Source organism: Eptatretus burgeri, chromosome 1 (assembly GCF_056783735.1).
Source record: "Eptatretus burgeri isolate ZD-2024b chromosome 1, Ebu_testis_v1, whole genome shotgun sequence".
Lineage (NCBI taxonomy): Eukaryota > Metazoa > Chordata > Myxini > Myxiniformes > Myxinidae > Eptatretus > Eptatretus burgeri.
In genome coordinates this window covers 122,772,270-122,792,200 of record NC_140961.1, presented here as the reverse complement: position 1 = coordinate 122,792,200, position 19,931 = coordinate 122,772,270, and the positions used below count along the sequence as shown (strand labels likewise).

General features: G+C 47.2%; 1 protein-coding gene and 1 pseudogene across 1 annotated transcript in view; one reads left to right on the top strand and one right to left on the bottom strand.

The window, feature by feature from the left end:
- The window catches only part of LOC147035311 (huntingtin-interacting protein 1-related protein-like), a 993,771-nt pseudogene that overhangs the window by 312,639 nt on the left and 661,201 nt on the right, over positions 1 to 19,931 (top strand).
- LOC147035315 (uncharacterized) overlaps positions 1 to 19,931 on the bottom strand; it is a 270,416-nt gene that overhangs the window by 45,225 nt on the left and 205,260 nt on the right. The gene's annotated exons all lie outside the window — the stretch shown is intronic.

Below are 19,931 nucleotides of genomic sequence, written 5' to 3'. Positions count from 1 at the left end.
TTATCATCACTACCGCTGCTCGTTTGAACTAACAGAAAATGTTGCGAACCCGACACCTCTCACCCACGTATATTTATTGTAATCCTATATTTCTGTGAATCTGATTTGCTTTCAGCAATAGAAGGATTATGGTTAAACATTTTGAAATTGCCACTCCATCGTCTCAATGCTGAAAATTATGTTTGAAAGACCGTTTGAAATATAGATTTTGTGCTGGCAACAGCAGGTTAAATGTGCCGAACAGAACTGAGTCAGTGAAAAAACACACACACACACACACACACACACACACACACACACACACACACACACACACACACACACACACACACACACACACACACACACACACACACGTCTCAGTTAGCATTCATATGTACGTCATTTTGAAAGTCCCATGTTTTGGGATTCGTACAAAGACCTTGGGAACAGATAGTATCTGTGTGTGGAGTCAGCCCAGTACCACGGTGAAGGGCCATTGCATCCTTCTGACTTCAATTTCGTTTTTGCCCAGCTTTGCAAATTTGCTGGGAAAATTAATTGTCGGAATAATTTACATACCGGCTCTTGATTTGAATTCACTGCGATTTTGTCTAATAAAGTATAATTTAATGTATACAAACCTGGTGTTGGTTTAGCGGTTAAGGTGGATGGCTTAGGGCCTAATGGTCTTTAGTTCGAGCCCTTGTCGACCATTGAATTAACACCAGGTGGGATTGATTCAGCCTATCATCTGGCCAACGTAGGTGAAATGAGTACCAGTGTACTCGGGTTGATAACCATTCAGGGTAACTATTTAATGTATGTTCGATCGTCTCAGTGACTATTACTGTTCAATCGGATTCCAAAATGCAAAGGGGAAACATGTAAATGCAAAATATTAGCCATTCATTCATCTTCTTTCAAATGCCACCTTCAACCTTAAATGAATTTGTCAAGACAGTTATCTGAAGTCATGGCATCAAACAGAAGTGAAGATCAATAACATGAGTTCCCTGACAAGGAACTTCAAAGCAGAAAGTCATGAGGCCGTTCAAGCTGAACAGGCCAGTTGCTAACCTATGGTTGTTTGTGTTCTATACTTTTTAAATACTGTGTGTCAAGCAAGGAAACAGCACATGACATTTTAAAAGTTTTTGGTATGACTAAACCAGGGTCAGGTTTTGTTAGGTTTTGAACCACTGACCTTCCAGACTCAGAACTTCCAGACTCAGAACACATGCTCAAACCATTACACCAATGAGTGATTACTTGATGATTGAGTGAAACAGGCAACATTGAAAGGGGTCATATCAATTCCTGCCTTTTATTGTGTGACGTTGAGAGATTAGAGTGTTGAGGAATATGATTGGCGCACCGCTGTGTTAGAGGAAGGAGGGTCTCGTTTGCCTCTCTCCAGCAACTCACACAGAAGTGAGATTTTTTTTCTTTCCCCATCAGCTGATATCCATCTTAGCTGTATGTGCAGAGCACCTTGCATGTGAAACAGGTGATACTGGTTATTCAAATTAGAGTAAACATGTTGTTGCTCACTAGGTGACTGGTTAAATTTCCAAGGTGGCAGTGTCTCCCTTGCTTTGCCCTCTCAACTGCGACTACAATAACAATGTTATACAATGTTTTTGCTCTGTTGCCATGTTGACCGTGGGAAAGAAGCCTTGTTTTAATCTCCATGTGCTTCTGTTACTTAGCCAGGCGCACACAAAGTGAAAAGCGGTGATCGGTTCACTTCTGTCTGTCTGTCTTGTCAACAAATTTCAGTTTATGATCGAGGAATGACATAATTTCAATTGAATCATATATTTTGAACACCAATCGGAACATGAATCGGAGAACGAACCTGTAGTTTAGTATCACTTTGGCTATTAATTCGTCCCGATCGCGCATGCGCAGAGAGGAGTGAGATTATTTTGTCACTCTTTCTGTCTGTGTAACAGTCAAACAAAATTGAAAACAATTCTAAAGAGGAAACTTACTTTTTTAAAAACACGTCCGAAAGGGTACAAACAGCAGGCACGAATAACTAATTATGTAACGCGTTCGATGGGGGTGGTGTAATAGACACTGGAGAAAACGGCGTAGACGTCCAGAAGTTTCGGACAACCTTTAAAATGTGTATTTTATTTAAATTCGATTATATGCTCAAACACTGTGGAACACATTTTAGCACTTTCAAAAGCATTCCGCTTTACAGTACTTGAACAAAATATCACGGCATTTTTTAGTCATCATGAACAATCAAATTTGCTGCTCGTACACCCCAACCATGTTCATGTTTCTCAAGGCAACGTGGGGTAATGTGTTCCATGAACTGATCATTGTTTCTAGTTCAGTTCTTCACACAAAGGGGGGAAAATAGACTCGAGTGTTTACCGCTGGGCTTGGAAACCCCACACTTTAATTGTAAGATGACCATCTGCTATCTAAAGTCTCATATACCCACTCACACCAATAATCACCAGGGAAGCTCGTCCAGCAATACAAAGGAATGGATCCTCTTGAACCAGCATAAAAAAAAATGTACTTGTTCACCGGTGTCAGATACCACAAGGCAAAATTATAACCAGCTTTAAGATGCAGTACAATAAGATTGTTGTAATTTTCGATTCATTTGCTTTTGAGTTTGCTATTCATACATGGAGTCATGCTGGATCAGAAATATATGGCCTGTTCTTCAGGGCTTGACACCTGCTGCGCTGTGGTACAAATTACCCCAGCAAGGTGACGAGTGTGTGAATCAATCCCAACCACCAACCATTGATACGATGTTGGGAAGACCTATTATAATTGCGTGGCCAAGGGGCAGAAGTAAGGTGAATGGAGCACACAACAATGAAACAGTTAGATGTGGGTCAGAATGGTTTAAGTTACAGCAAAAGCAGGTGATCTAATCAAATCACTGTGGTCTTTTAAAACTCCCAAAATCTTTACGGAGACAGTACGAGGGGCCATTTCCATATAGAGGTGACAATTTCAGTCTGTTACAGCCAAGGGCATGTGGGGTCAACCTCAAGGCAGACACACCTGACAGTCCTACGAAGGCGCGATAAGGAAACGGGACAGGCGAGACCAGCGCTAGAATAGTTTTTTTTTTATACGCAGGATGTCTGTCCAGAGCCACTCTTTGCTTAAATAAAGAGCAAGCTCGATTGGGGTTAGAGGGTGTGCAGCAGAGAAGAGGCAAGGGGATAAGTAAATGGAAGAGTGGATGGAGCAGTGACAATTCACACCAATCTTAGTCTTCAGAGATTATTTGCAGAGCTGTCACTATGTATCTCTGCTAACAGCTGAAGAAACTCTGAGTTGACGTCTGTCAAGATCGGGTGTCTTATTGAAGTAACTGACTCCACAAGACAAGGGAGCACATCACGAGGGGAATGTAAACTACGCAAGGTTTGCCACCACAGAAAGCCTGATAAAACCATCAGCAGATTTATCTTATGGTCATAAATAACAATCTTTCCCATCGCGTTGTGATTGGTTCCATTTGGTCAATGGTAGATATGGATCTTTAACGGGCCAACTTTTCTGTAGCCCATAATGTGGATCACAGCAGATAATGTTGTTGCATTCACACAACACAAGACACAAAAGTTAACTGCCAAGGAGATGGCCAGCTTTTTGACATCTTATTTTCATTGAAAACCCTCAGGAGAGCCAGAAAACAACATCTTTCTCATCTCAAGTCTGAACTCTCAAACCTCTCTCCCTCCTCAAAATCCTGGTGGCGTTTAATCAAATCTGTTTCTGGTGTATGTTCCCCCTCCATCCCCTCCCTTACCTCAAATGGCCGCACTGCTGATTCCACACGTGATAAAGCTGAATGTCTAAACTCGGTGTTTGCAGCTAAATCTTGTGTCCCAAACCCATCACTATCTCTACCCACTTTACCCAGTCGCACCCAACTGTCCCTGGACTCTGTATCGTTTTCTCCTGACAAGGTGGAGAGCTTGCTTTCAAACCTCGAGTCAGATTCTGCAACCGGTCCAGACGGCATCAGCCCACGTGTCCTCAAAGCCTGCTCTTCTGCTCTTGCTCACCCTCTCTCTGTTCTATTCACCCTCTCATTTTCCCAAGGTCATCTGCCATCTGCTTGGAAATCTGCTAACATCACTGCCCTGCATAAAAAGGTGCAAAAACAGATCCCTGTAACTATAGACCAATCAGCCTTCTCCCAATCATCAGCAAGGTTATGGAATCCATCATCGCTTCAGACATGAAATCCTTCCTCTTCTCCAATGGCTTGATTTCCAATCATCAATTTGGTTTCAGACCAGGTCACTCTACCCTAGATATGCTGCTACTGCTCTCCCATCAATGGATGGAGGTCCTCAATGCCAGACAGGAAATCCGAGCCGTATCCCTGGACATATCACGTGCTTTTGACACAGTCTGGCACCCTGCCCTACTCACCAAACTCTCTGCCCATGGTATTCAAGGCCATCTCCACTCATGGCTCGCAGACTTCCTCTCCTGTCGCAGTCAACGTGTGGCCCTAAATGGAGTTCTTTCATCCCCTCTTCCTGTGCAGGCTGGAGTTCCTCAAGGTAGCGTTCTGGGCCCTGTTCTTTTCTGGTTTTCATCAATGATCTCTCGGACTCTCTGGAAAATCCTCTATTTCTCTTTGCCGACGACTCCACCCTCTGCCGTACCATCTGTCATCCCTCAGACCGGCAAGCAGCAGCTTCTTCGCTCACTGCAGATCTGGATAAAATCACAAACTGGTCCAACACGTGGAACATGTCTTTCAATCCAGACAAATCTCACACTCTCACTATGTCTCTTCGAAAGGACCGTTTACAAAACCCCCCATCCACTTTCTCAACAATCCTCTGGAAGAAGTCTTTTCTTTCAAGCTTCTGGGTCTCACTATCTGCCATGACCTTTCCTGGGAAAGTCACATTTCCAACCTTGCCTCAAAAGCCAGTCGCCGACTGGGAATCCTCCGTCGTGCAAAGTCCTTCCTCGGCCCTCTTGAGCTCCTGACCACTTACAAAGCTTTTGTCCGTAGCCTGATGGAGTACTGCTCTCCCCTCTGGGCTGGTGCTCCTGCCTCCCACCTTTCTCGACTTCACGCTGTCGAAACCAGGGCTTTTAAGATCATTGGCATCTCCCGCAATGAAGCTGAGTCTTTGGGCCTCTCACTCAATCACCGCAGGTTGGTCGGTGGTCTTTCTGTCTTCTACCGACTCCTCTCCAGCCTTGCCCCCCTGCTCTCTCTGCGATTTGTCCCAACCACATTTCCACAGGGCGCTCAAGGTCCGCCAACAACCCCCTTCTGGTAAAACTACCAAAATCACGAAACACTGCTCATCTTCACTATATCATTCCTCTTTTTCCCGCCTTTGGAATAAACTTCCTCACTCTATTCTTTCCCATTCTTCCCTTCAGGCTTTCAAAACAGCTGTTCACCACCACCTCTTATCTTCCCCCATCCAAATCCTCGATCTTTTCTACCCCCGATAATCCACCCAAGCCCACTTCCTTCAATTCTCCTGCTTTCCTTCCTGAAAGTCCCTTTAATGTCCATCTTCCCCTCGCCATGTTCCCCGTCCCATCCCCATCCCTCTCCCTTCCACAGTTCACCTGTGTCTGTTCCCCAATGTTTTGTCCCTTCCACTCCCGCCCCTCTTGTCTCATGCCTCCTTGCTGTGAGTTGTGTGTTAGCTCTCATACGAGCCTCGACCAAGGTATACAAAAAAAAAAAAAAAAAAAAAAAAAAAAAAAAAAAAAAAATTTGAAAATTGCCTTGCTGATGAATGTAAAACTTGGTGACAGTCATGTTTTTGAAATCACAGAACAAAGAAAGACCATTTAGGATGTAGGTGAAAATTATCAACTGTAAATGTGTTTTCTTCCAACTTTGGAGTTCATATGTCAGTAATATTTCACAAAGAATGAATACAGCAACCTATCATCAAAGTATCAAAAAATATGTAGATATGGATTGTTTATCTCATATGTAAAGCTCGTTCTAACCATTAACTCACTGACTGATAATAAAGATCAGTAGCTTTCGTGTGACGTAGAAAGCTGAAATTGTGCTTGCTGATACACCGGGAAAAATCACAGAACCGTCGGAAAACATCCTTAAATTAAAACGTCAACAAATGAGAAGAAATAAATTTAAAAAGAAAAATGAGAAAATAAATGCAGATGAGTGACCCGAGACAACGGGGGAGCATGGTACTTTTGTGTGCTGACAGATATCGAATACCAATACACCGGGAAAAATGACAGAATGATTGGAAAGCATCCCTAAATGAAAATGTAAATAAATGAAAATAAATGAATGAATAATCAAATGCAGGTGAGCGACCCGAGACAATGAGGAAGGATGGTTCGTTATTGCTTAGTGTGTCAGCATACCCTGCTAGATATATATATATATATATATATATATATATATATATATATATATATATATATATATATATATATATATATATATATATATATATATATTGTTGTGGTTACCAAATTCGCAAACCACCATTCAGGTCCCTTAGGCGAGGTATCTCGGTAAGTGCATGTGTAGTTAGGTCCAAACCCGTTGTCTAGTGGGAATACATGTCATTTATGCGAGCTGCGACTCTTCAGGATAGCCGTTTTTCTTTTACTATCTTTATTTTGGACCAACCGCCATGATTACCACCACAACCACAACATCAACCACCAACCACAACGCCGCTTCACCACAACCGCCACGACCTTCACGTCACACCTCGCAACCGTAGCATCGCCACCGTTCTTGCCCCGCTGTGGGTACCGGTGTTGGACTCGTGCAGGGCGCGCGTCGAACAGCGTGTACAAAATCACGGATTTTGTGCTTCAAAAACGGATCAAAAACGACACACGCCCACTTTTTGCCGTCCAATCGGTGAGCGAGGGGCGAATTGGCCCCGCCTCCAGAACAATCGATATATGCAAATTTGTGGATCAAAAAGCCTTCACGCCCACTTTTTCTCGGGCCAATGGGGAGCGAGGTGAAAGGTCAAAGGGAGGGGGTCAAAGGCGAAGCTACGGGGGGATAAAAGGACCGTGTTCGTCAACCAGGAGAGTCCAAAGAAGAGTCCAGAGTCGAGAGTCGGAGAGTCGAGAGGCGGAGAGTGGAGAGTCGGAGAGTCGGAGAGTCGGAGAGTCGAGGAGAGGAGAGTCGGAGAGTCCAGAGGCGGAGAGTAGGAGAGTCGGAAGCAGAGGGTCAAGACTTCGCGGGCGGTGGAGCTGCTCGTCGTGTGCGTTGGAGTCGGAACGGAGGGGACGAGCTGTGGAAAGGCGGCGACACCAGACGAGGGGGTGCTCGCGTCGTGCAGGGAGCTGCACCCGAGGGAGGCCGACAGCGCGACCTGGCCGAGGTGGAGACGCACACCAGGGATAATAAAGATCCTCTATACCCCGAGCATCAGCAACCCCCTCCTGTTTCCCCCCGCGCTGAGATAGTGCGACCAAGGGGGCCCCTTTCCCACCCCCTACCAGACACCGTCCGCGAGGCCCGCGGGGTTGGGGCGCCATCGCCGCTCCGCGTCTCATCACCAGACGGGTAGGCGCGACCCGGTCTCGGCCTCAGGCCCGCCTCATCCTTGAGGGTATTCTTTCCTTGGTTTTGGGTATGTGTTGTCGGCGCCGTCTGTGAAGTAGAATTGTATAAGTGTTGCCGTGTGCTCGGTAGTCGGTATTAGCTCTGCATTGTCTTCGCTTTTACATTTGCTTTTTGTGTAAATGGAATTGTGTTTTTCTTTTTTTGTGTGCTTTTGGTGGAATTGAATATGTGTGTTTCCCGTGTGCCGCGAATAAATGTGCTCTGTGTTGAACTGTTTCCCGCTTCGCTTCGTCATTTCTCCCATTGAATCCTCATCTTGCTTCACGTAAAGGGTTGGTAGTGGGCTGAAGACGCCCGATAATTAATTGAACCGTCGAGGTCGACGATAACACCGCTCGGTTATTCTGATAATACGGAACGGGTCGCTTAAGTGGCCCGTGTCCGAAGTCGACCTGCGGCGAGGTGCGATCGCCCGGTCTACCCTCCGCGTGGGTACTTAGGTAGGTCGAATTTGGCGAGCAACCCTATCCCACGCGGGGGCTGATTGGCTCGATCGCGGTGAGACCGAAAGGTCCACCCGTGACTGGTTCCCGGCGTTAGTCCGAGAGGGTCACGACTGGATTGTCCGTCCGGTGGGCGACGTGCCGCGATTCGAGTTACGTGGCCGTCAGCACGCCGGCGGGTGCGAAATCCGCAACACTGGTGTCAGGTCGTGCGATATAAACTCATCGCCCTCCTCGCGGCACTGGTATCGGAGAACAGGAAAACGGGCTCTCCTGTCTCCGGCTAAATTCACGGGAATCGGTCCAGGGGTGAGAGAAGCGACCCCCGATTCCCTCCAAATTACGAGCGAGCAAATTAACCCTTCACGAGAAGCAAGATGGCGTCTCAAGGCGAGCGGGAGCCGGGGGTATTAGAAATGGATGTAGAATGTGTAGGATCCATGGTCCAGGATGAAATCCCCGAGCAGGAAATGTTGATTGTGCAGGAACACGGACTCGCCCAACTGAACCCAGAGCCCGAAATAGGTGCGGCAGCGGCCGCAGTGTATGACACCTCCCCCCCCCCTCTCCACCAAGACCCTTCCCCAACCCCTGCCGAATCGGCTCACCCAAGCGCACCCGACATGGCCCAGCTATTCGCCATGCTGGCGGCAATGAACAAGCAAATGAATGAAGTGAAAACGACGATGGATGCGAATACACAACAAATAAACGAAAAGATGGATACAAATACAAACGAAATGAAAGGCATGAACGAAAAGATGGATACAAATACAAATGAAATGAAAAACGAAATGAACAAGCAAATAAACGGAATGGAAGCAAACATGAAGGAAGAAATGAAAAAGCTGCGGGGTGAGACGCAGAACATGGGCCGATGCCTGCAGGCGGGCATGAAGGCCGTGACAAAGGAAATAATAATAGTTGAGACAAGGGAGGTAAAGGGTGAAGAGTTGGCAGAGACACGGGAGATAGAAAAAATAGAGGAAAGACTACACGAGGAAGACGGGGTAAGTGACGCACACACACACACAGAGGTAGTGGAGGATAATGGGGGTGAGCTGGCGGACTGGGTAGAGACCCAGTGCGAGCACCGGGATGGCCTCCTCCAGGAACGAGGGGAGGGAGTATGCCCCCTTGAGGCGAGTCACGACCAGGTGAGTTCGGTCGTGCTTTGCGAGGTTGAGAGGAGGAGTGCTGTGGACGGGTGCACGGAGAGCTTGGGGGGTATAGAGGCCCCGGAGACCCTTGTGGGGACACGAATCCCCAGTGTAGTTGTCCCTGTGTGTGTGGTGCAAGGTGTGAGTGCGGCACCGTGTGTGGAAGCGACCCCGTGTGTGATTGGTGTGGTGGCGATGGTGCCGGAGTACGTGCTTCCCAGCACGCCGTGTGTGGATGAGGCACCGTGTGTGAGTGTCGCCGTGTGTGTGAATGAGGCACCGCGGGTGAGTGCCCTCGCGTGTGTGAGTGAGGCACGGAGTGCGAGTGAGGCACCGCGGGTGAGTGCCCCCGCGTGTGGATGAGGCACCGTGTGCGAGCGAGGCACCGCGGGTGAGTGCCCTCGCGTGTGTGAGTGAGGCACGGAGTGCGAGTGAGGCACCGCGGGTGAGTGCCCCCGCGTGTGGATGAGGCACGGAGTGCGAGCGAGGCACCGCGGGTGAGTGCCCCCGCACGCGTGAGTGAACGGCCGTGTGCAAGGGAGACCGTGTGTGTGAGAGAGCGGTATGTGAGGGAGATGTCGGTTGGCATGCGGGAGCACGCAGCCGCGTCTCCCGGTGTGAATGTGATGGAGTGGACTGTGTGCGTCGTGACACGCAGGTATGCGTGTGTGGAATGGAGACGGAGACGGCGACAGAGGAGAGAAAGCCGAGTAGCGGCTGTAGCTGTTTCGGGGACCGTGGCGGGTTCACCCAGCAGTGAGCACGAGGTTCGTGCTGTGCAACGCACGAGACCGCCACGTGCTCGCTTGCGAGAGTGAAGTCCCGGTCCGGAAACGCACGCGGTGGATTTGCCGATCCCGCGGACGGACAAAGTTTAGGCAGGTAAATGGATTTGGACCGGACGGGTTCTCCACGCGATCGTGTGTGTTAAGCTCCAACGGGCAAAGCACATGTGTTCGCGTGGGGAACCCCTCGAGACGTGGGGCTTGTTTTTTTTGTGCGCACGGTGACGTCATGGCTGCACGTGGGGTTGGAATCCGGCAGGAGGGGTATCTCTGCCGGATGGTACCGTCCAAGGAGGGACGAGGAACACGTGCAGCTGCATGACGTCACGGGCAGGTGTAAAGTGCGCGAGCTCTGAGTTGCCGCGCAGGTGCTGCGCATGAAAAAAAAAAAAAAAACAAGCCTCACTTTCGGGTGCACAGGATTCCTGGGCAAGGGGTGGAAGACCCCCTTGACCGGGGCACAGGATGAAAACTAGTTAGGGGGAAGGGTTAGCTTAGCTAGACCGACTCCATGGGGCAGGGGTAAGTCTTCATGGAGTCCATGGAATGGATTAGTTAGAGGGATTGTAGCCAGATTTAGGTTGGGAAATAAAATGAATTTTTGAGTTAGGAGACAGTGACAGACTTGTGAATGTGTAGAGTTGACGTAGTTTAGCTATGTAGTGTTAAAAGGAACGTGCTATAGTTTAAGGGACGACGTGGGAGCACGAGTTAGTTAGGGGAAATAGTTAGAAGGATGGCAGAGTTCAGTGGTGTGTGTGTTGAAGAGTAGGAGAGTTGTGAGGTGAGTACATGGTGAGTGAGTGAGGCCAGCGGGTCTGTGTGTATGGAGTGAATGGGGAATGCATGGTGCGATGAGTGATTGGGGGGAGGAGTGACTCCCACCCAAGGGACCCCGGGGTCAGTGTAGAGTGAGTTAGCTGGGTTAGTCAAATTGAAAAATGGAGGTCGTTTTGTTGTTGGTGGGAAAGTAGGCTCGAGACCCATTTGGAGGGGTGCAGGAGCCCTGTTGACGGGCTTGGGAGCGTGGCTGCGAAAGGTGAGTATCGCTGAGTGGGTACCCCGGGCACCAGGCTAGTCGGCCGCGGTAGGCCATGGGCCCATGGGGGGCCGGGATAGAGTAGTGGGCACGGGTGCGCCTGCTTGGTGCGGGGGCCCGGGCGCCATTAGCCGCGTGGGCAGTGTTGTGGGCACGGGTGACCCTCGGAAAGGGGCCCGGGAGGCCGGCCTGCCACGTGTGCGTTTCAGGGGAGGTGCCATGGGGGCACTCCCCGGTGTTAGGGAGCTGGTAGGCTCGGAGGCAGTGTAGTGCCCGGGGTGCCATAGCGGGAGATTCGGCAGAGGGTCGTGCCTGCCAAAGGGAGCCACGTGTCCCAGCCAGGAGACCGTGTGAGGGCACGGAGAGAAAATTGGGGGGCGAGGCCCGAAATTGTGAGGACACCAACACAGGCGACGGGAATCTGGGTTGTTAGAACCAATAGTTTAAGCGAGAGGCGCTTGTTGAAAGCCCCGGGGTAGTTTAACAGTTAAATGGATAGGGTAGATTAGGAAGTGTACCCCTCCGCACCATCCATCCCCTCGCTCTCGTTGTGGGCCGCTGGACCCACTTTGGTTAAAGATCGCCGAACTCTGGGGAGGCCATTCTGAGGCTTCGTTGGGCCTCGACGCAGGACGTTAGCTCTCCCTTGTTCCCCTCCGGGAAGGGAACGTAGGGGTTGGGAGTAGGCTAGGTGACAGGATAGGTTAGCCGAACAAGGACGATAAAGGGGGTTAGGGGACGATTTATAGTGGGGAAGTAAAAATAAAAAAACAACAAAAAATAAGTTGGGGCTAAATTGGGGTTTAACAAATTAAGGGAGTGGGTATGTACAGTGACAGGCAAATGCGATAGGTTGGGAGGGAGACAGGTAGGTAGGTCCGAGCCCGCCTTCCAAGTGGCCAGCACCACCGCACTCCCTCCACCAACCTCCACTGAACGGCAAAGGCTGGCCAGCTTCATCTGTTGGCTGCGTTGCTGCAAGGCAAAGGCCGGCCCACTTCGTCTGCAGCTGCTGTGCTGCAAGGTCTGTGCCGGCCGGATCATCTGCAGCTGTGGTACTTCAAGGCCTGTTCCGGCCAGTTCATCTGCGGGCTGTGTTTGCCTGCAGCGGCCTTCTTCTGCGGGCTGTGTTTGCCTGCTGCCTTTGCCATGCCATGCCCACTGCCCACGTTCACCAGCCCCGTTCAATTTTTGCTTTGCCCCGCCCCCCTGTTCATTTCCATGTTGCTCTAGGATCAAGGCAACAGTTTGCAAGCTGCGAGAACTGCCCTGTTGGCAGCTACAACACGGGCCTGCAGTGGCGGCCCGTGCACCGTGTTTGTGTTCATCCATCCATTCGTTGTGTTCATTGCGTGTGCCACTTGAGCTGGCACGGAGACTGCGTTTGTGCAGCCCATGCACCGTTGTGGTTCACTGCGTTCAGTTCAAAAGGGAAGGCCTTGGACTGCGTGTGAGCAGCCAGCCACGTTCCCTGTCACCTGCATTGTTTGAGCCAGAGACTGCATGCGGGCAGCCTGGCTCCCTGCTAACTGCTTTCTTTTTGCAGAGTTCAATGATCCTGGGCCATGGTTTAGTGTAAAATTTGTAAGTTAAGGTTAAGATGTACTGTAAATATGAGTGCGCCCCCGGCATGTCTGTCTAGCGCCGGCAATTTTATTTAAGTCGTCCGTGTGAGTGAGTTTGTTTAGATAGTTACGCAGCCCTCAGGTTATTTATTTTGGGGACACAAATACCATGAATGTCGCACTCAGGGATCCGTAGGTAAAATGTACTAGGGGAAAACTACACATGATGGTACACGAAAATTTGACGACTCGGGACGAGTCTGTAAAAAGGGGAGGGGGTAGTGTTGTGGTTACCAAATTCGCAAACCACCATTCAGGTCCCTTAGGCGAGGTATCTCGGTAAGTGCATGTGTAGTTAGGTCCAAACCCGTTGTCTAGTGGGAATACATGTCATTTATGCGAGCTGCGACTCTTCAGGATAGCCGTTTTTCTTTTACTATCTTTATTTTGGACCAACCGCCATGATTACCACCACAACCACAACATCAACCACCAACCACAACGCCGCTTCACCACAACCGCCACGACCTTCACGTCACACCTCGCAACCGTAGCATCGCCACCGTTCTTGCCCCGCTGTGGGTACCGGTGTTGGACTCGTGCAGGGCGCGCGTCGAACAGCGTGTACAAAATCACGGATTTTGTGCTTCAAAAACGGATCAAAAACGACACACGCCCACTTTTTGCCGTCCAATCGGTGAGCGAGGGGCGAATTGGCCCCGCCTCCAGAACAATCGATATATGCAAATTTGTGGATCAAAAAGCCTTCACGCCCACTTTTTCTCGGGCCAATGGGGAGCGAGGTGAAAGGTCAAAGGGAGGGGGTCAAAGGCGAAGCTACGGGGGGATAAAAGGACCGTGTTCGTCAACCAGGATAGTCCAAAGAAGAGTCCAGAGTCGAGAGTCGGAGAGTCGAGAGGCGGAGAGTGGAGAGTCGGAGAGTCGAGAGGCGAGGAGAGGAGAGTCGGAGAGTCCAGAGGCGGAGAGTAGGATAGTCGGAAGCAGAGGGTCAAGACTTCGCGGGCGGTGGAGCTGCTCGTCGTGTGCGTTGGAGTCGGAACGGAGGGGACGAGCTGTGGAAAGGCGGCGACACCAGACGAGGGGGTGCTCGCGTCGTGCAGGGAGCTGCACCCGAGGGAGGCCGACAGCGCGACCTGGCCGAGGTGGAGACGCACACCAGGGATAATAAAGATCCTCTATACCCCGAGCATCAGCAACCCCCTCCTGTTTCCCCCCGCGCTGAGATAGTGCGACCAAGGGGGCCCCTTTCCCACCCCCTACCAGACACCGTCCGCGAGGCCCGCGGGGTTGGGGCGCCATCGCCGCTCCGCGTCTCATCACCAGACGGGTAGGCGCGACCCGGTCTCGGCCTCAGGCCCGCCTCATCCTTGAGGGTATTCTTTCCTTGGTTTTGGGTATGTGTTGTCGGCGCCGTCTGTGAAGTAGAATTGTATAAGTGTTGCCGTGTGCTCGGTAGTCGGTATTAGCTCTGCATTGTCTTCGCTTTTACATTTGCTTTTTGTGTAAATGGAATTGTGTTTTTCTTTTTTTGTGTGCTTTTGGTGGAATTGAATATGTGTGTTTCCCGTGTGCCGCGAATAAATGTGCTCTGTGTTGAACTGTTTCCCGCTTCGCTTCGTCATTTCTCCCATTGAATCCTCATCTTGCTTCACGTAAAGGGTTGGTAGTGGGCTGAATACGCCCGATAATTAATCGAACCGTCGAGGTCGACGATAACACCGCTCGGTTATTCTGATAGTACGGAACGGGTCGCTTAAGTGGCCCGTGTCCGAAGTCGACCTGCGGCGAGGTGCGATCGCCCGGTCTACCCTCCGCGTGGGTACTTAGGTAGGTCGAATTTGGCGAGCAACCCTATCCCACGCGGGGGCTGATTGGCTCGATCGCGGTGAGACCGAAAGGTCCACCCGTGACTGGTTCCCGGCGTTAGTCCGAGAGGGTCACGACTGGATTGTCCGTCCGGTGGGCGACGTGCCGCGATTCGAGTTACGTGGCCGTCAGCACGCCGGCGGGCGCGAAATCCGCAACAATATTATATATATATATGTATATATGTACATATATATATATATATATATGTATATATATATATATATATATATATATATATATATATATATATATATATATATATATATATATATATATATATATATATATATATATATATATATATATATATATATATAGCCTGGTGTTGGCGCAGTGGTTAGGGCAGCGGCTTGGGATCCAAAAGGTCCTGAGTTCAAGCCCCGTTGGGCCACTGAATTAATACACCAGGGGGTTGACTCAGCCTGTCATCCTTCCGAGGTCGGCGAAATGAGTACCAGTTGTACTGGGCCGGTGTATACCCCGGTTAAAATAGGTGTACCATATCCCTGTGTCATAAAGAGGCGACCAGGGTTGCGTCAGGAAGGGCATCCGGCGTAAAACATGTGCCAAATCACGATGCGGATCATACGGATGATCCGCTGTGGTGACCCCGAAAGGGAGCAGCCGAAAGAAGAAGAAGATATATACATTTATATATATATATATATATATATATATATATATATATATGTATATATATATATATATATATATATATATATATATATATATATATATATATATATATATATATATATATATATATATATATATATATATATATATATATATATATATATATATATATATATATATATATATATATATATATATATATATATATATATATATATATATATATATATATATATATATATATATATATATATATATATATATATATATATATATATATATATATATATATGGCGACCAGGGTTGCGTCAGGAAGGGCATCCGGCGTAAAACATGTGACAAATCACTATGCGGATGATTCGCTGTGGCGACCCCTAAAGGGAGCAGCCGAAAGAAGAAGAAGAAGAAGATATATATATATATATATATATATATATATATATATATATATATATATATATATATATATATATATATATATATATATATATATATATATATATATATATATATATGTCACACGGAGGATATATCCATGAATAACACATCACATCGAAGGGAAAAAAGGTATAGTAAATAGAAAAGAATAAATTCAAGTTCAGTCATTAGAAGATTCATTATTAGAGAAACATTGGTATTGCAACCACTGCAGAACTTATACTGTGGTTGCAGTTTGTTGCATGAGCTTAAGCACAAGTATAAGTGTGACCTGAAAACTCTCACAAGTTTGGTTCAAAATTAAAGGAATTTTTTAGTTTTTGTTGATATAAAATATTTATTTTCAATAATGGCCAGCATCGAATCTCCATCTGTCATGGACAGACATCTGGTGTAAGTGGCTCACCATGCTTATCTGCAGGCAAACAAGAACACATTGCCAGATAAAGAGGCATTCTAATCGGAGGATTACAGTTAGAGGCCAAAATGATCAATAGATGAAGTGTGGGCAAGCTGCCTTTGTACCCAAACCGACCACATTGATTGATGGGGAAAAAACAGTGGCCAACATGACAAATGGCAGATATATAAATTTATATGTGTGTATATATATATATATATATATATATATATATATATATATATATATATATATATATATATATATATATATATATATATATATAAACAGTTTTTCAAGTGAGACAATTGATTCACTCCAGGGGTGTTTGTTAAGGATAGTGGGGTTGTTACCATGAGAAGGTATTAAAATGCAACGGTTTTGGTGCACAGCTCACAGACGGCTGTGAGATGGTTCACCAGCATTGTTTACAAATTCCCGATTCAAGCCAGCTTGGCAGAAAATGGAAAACAACACCAAACTTCAATCGAAGAAGCATTGGCCATATGCCCTGAGCTGAAACTGGCTGCATTTGTTGGGGTGGAAGGGCGTTGGGCCGTTTGCACAGGTGCTACACGCCCTTCCTGCCCGGCAGACTCCTGACCACGTGTCCATAAAGTGGAGCCATAAACGCTCGCCTCTTCCTCCAGAGGGATCCCGTACTTCATGCCGAATGCACTTGCAATCACAGGCCACCTCCATTTTACCAGCCTCTGCATGCTATCGAGAGCAACGATTAGTTATTAGAGTTTGGAGATTGCTGATCAAGCACGGAAAACCCAGACCCTGGCCTGAATACAATAAAGCATGGTCCTGCATTGCCCTGTTTGCCATGACTTGCTTTCCTGATACCCAACAGCTCTCCCGGGAAAGTCGGTTATATTATGCAATGTGTCTACTTTGGCAGCCATCCGTTCTCTCTGTGTGGCCTTTGTCAACCCCGTTCACTAACCATCTCATGTGCCTTTTCGATTCATCAATTATAATTGATACACCGGAAAAAATCACAGAACCGTCGGAAAAGATCAGTAAATTAAAACGTAAACAAATGAGAATAAATAAATTTAAAAAGAATAATGAAAAAAATAATATATTTTCAAAGGGGGGAAAAATAATCGAAAAAATTATCGAAAAATTATCGGTGTTAATTTAACTTCAAACACAGGAGGGTGTAAAAATATAAAAGAAACACCAAAGTTGTCAATTTTGCAACCTTCTCTGTGAAGTAGCGTAGAAGCATTCCAGAGAGAGAGAGAGACATAGAGAGAGAGATAGAGAGAGAGACATAGAGAGAGACATAGAGAGAGACAGAGAGAGAGAGAGAGAGACAAAGAGAGAGACAGAGAGAGAGAGAGAGAGAGAGAGAGAGAGAGAGAGAGAGAGAGAGAGAGAGAGAGAGAGAGAGAGAGACATAGAGAGAGACATAGAGAGAGACATAGAGACAAAGAGAGAGAGAGAGAGAGAGAGAGAGAGAGAGAGAGAGAGAGAGAGAGAGAGAGAGAGAGAGAGAGAGAGAGAGAGAGAGAGAGAGAGAGAGAGAGAGAGAGAGAGAGAGAGAGAGAGAGAGAGAGAGAGAGAGAGAGAGAGAGAGAGAGAGAGAGAGAGAGAGAGAGAGAGAGAGAGAGAGAGAGAGATAGAGATAGAGACAGAGACAGAGACAGAGACAGAGAGAGAGAGAGAGAGAGAGAGAGAGAGAGAGAGAGAGAGAGAGAGAGAGAGAGAGAGAGAGAGAGAGAGAGAGAGAGAGAGAGAGAGAGAGAGAGAGAGACAGAGACAGAGACAGAGACAGAGACAGAGACAGAGACAGAGACAGAGACAGAGACAGAGACAGAGACAGAGAGAGAGAGAGAGAGAGATTGAGAGAGAGAGATTGAGAGAGATTGAGAGAGAGAGATTGAGAGAGATTGAGAGAGAGAGATTGAGAGAGAGAGAGAGAGAGAGAGAGAGAGAGAGAGAGAAAGAGTTAAAGCCCCCAAAAAAACATTGTAAATGAGGTTGGGAAGATAAAAAGGCAGTACCCAGAGTTCTTTTTCTCATTATCACTTTCAAAAAGCATTTCCACACCAGCCAGCACAAAGCATTTCTCCCATTGTTGTTGGTTTGACATTCCCTACCTCCAAGGCCTTCTTCAAGTTATTTTTTTTCCTCCAGCCTCATTGGAGCTGCTGACATGGAGTTATAGCTGCCTAATTAATCAGACAGGTGGCGGGATTGTTGTGCTCGGGGGCTGGTCTGGGTCGAGGCCAACAACCCCAAACCCTCCAGGTCCCCTAGCAAGCGATTTACCCTGGCACCACCCTACTCCCCAATGGGCTCAATGTTATATACAGCTGATGGAAAGGTCCAAAGCCATGGAGGGGAAAATAAAATGACTGTAATGTCCAGAAAGTCTGCAGTTTTATGTACACTCAAGCACTGGTGATGTATTAAGGGTAAGGGATATTTGGGAAAAGGTTGGTGTTGGGAGTCAAACAAAAACAAAAAACTTCTCCAAAATTGCTGTGGAGACATTTGCAACATTGATGGAAACTTGTGAATAAGGATTTTAACTTGTTTTTTTTTGTTAATGTTGTATCGACAACAAACCAAAAGTCGTATATTGAGCCATTATATAAAATAACGTATGCTGAATTAATTAACTCAATGCACAAAACTCAAACTTCCCCAGCTACACGACTGCCTCAAATCTAACTGCAGACTCTGTTGCAGTTTTATTGACCTTTTAGCTTTTCCAGAAGTTTCCACAGCTCAACGAATGGCAAAGCCAATCATGCAGAGATGGTGAATCCTAAATATTCGTGTTGCACTCACCACCTTTTTTCAATGCCTAGCGCCCAACTCCTGCTCAATCATATTTGTGTGACCAGTCAATATCTTTCTGTTGATTGCTTTTTCCAAATGTTGCAAATGATGACATCACTGATGATGTATTGGTTTATGCAAATTATATATTTTGCTTCAGATGGCTTTCTGTTCCTCTAAATGTTTTTGGTAACATATGACGCAGGACACCATGTAAGATCTGGATTACAACCTGATCAAATGGAAGACCAAATGCTGCATTAGAGTAATCAGAAGGAACCCAAAGAAGTAAAGAGCAAAGATGGAGTTATTGGGAGGAACAAGTCTTGCTGGTGAGCCTGACAACAGAAATAGAAATCATTTTGGCTTTGGGATCAAGATCCATGTGCTTGTTGTATAACCATGTATTTTGGCCTTATGGGACAGGATTCATGTATTTCTTGTGTGAACATGCATTTTGGCATGAAGGGTAAATTTTTGGAGAACCTCTCCCCTCTCTCACCACTCCACTCCACTCCACTGCACCCCGCTGACTGCATGATCTTCAGACACAACTGGGGGCAGTGGGACTGCCATTTGGAGCAGTTCTGAGATTGAAAGGAAAAACCTTGATGATGGACATTGCCCAGCTGATGATCCAGGTTGATGATATCACCGCCGAGACCCATAATCGGCACAGCTACCATCGGCACAGCTGAGGACACAAGCCGTGGAGAGCCGGCCAGCCGCAGACACCGGCCAAGGAGAGCCGTGAATACCAAGGACGGAACAGACCAGGAGAGTGATCCAAGGCCTTGTTTGCATCATACCTCTTGGCGCTTTAGGAAAGACACACACACACGCCCACTTACGCACACTGTCATTCTCTTTCACCCTGTGTTCCAGACTGAGTCTGCTTGTGAGAGGATTAGTGTGAAGAATAACTGGGAAATTATTCCCATACAGTAACAATTTGGATGGTAACAAAATAGTGACCACCTAGTAACAAACACACTGTTGTATTTGTCGCTATCATAATTTACTGCCATTTTCTGCTTCCCTTGTCTGCATCCTCAATATTTTATGAAAACCCATATTGCTTTTAAAATGAGTAGCTGTGTATTTTTAAACCATGATCTTGTCCTCCAGCATAACTCAATGCCTCCGTTAAGCAGACTGCACACACTGAAACGA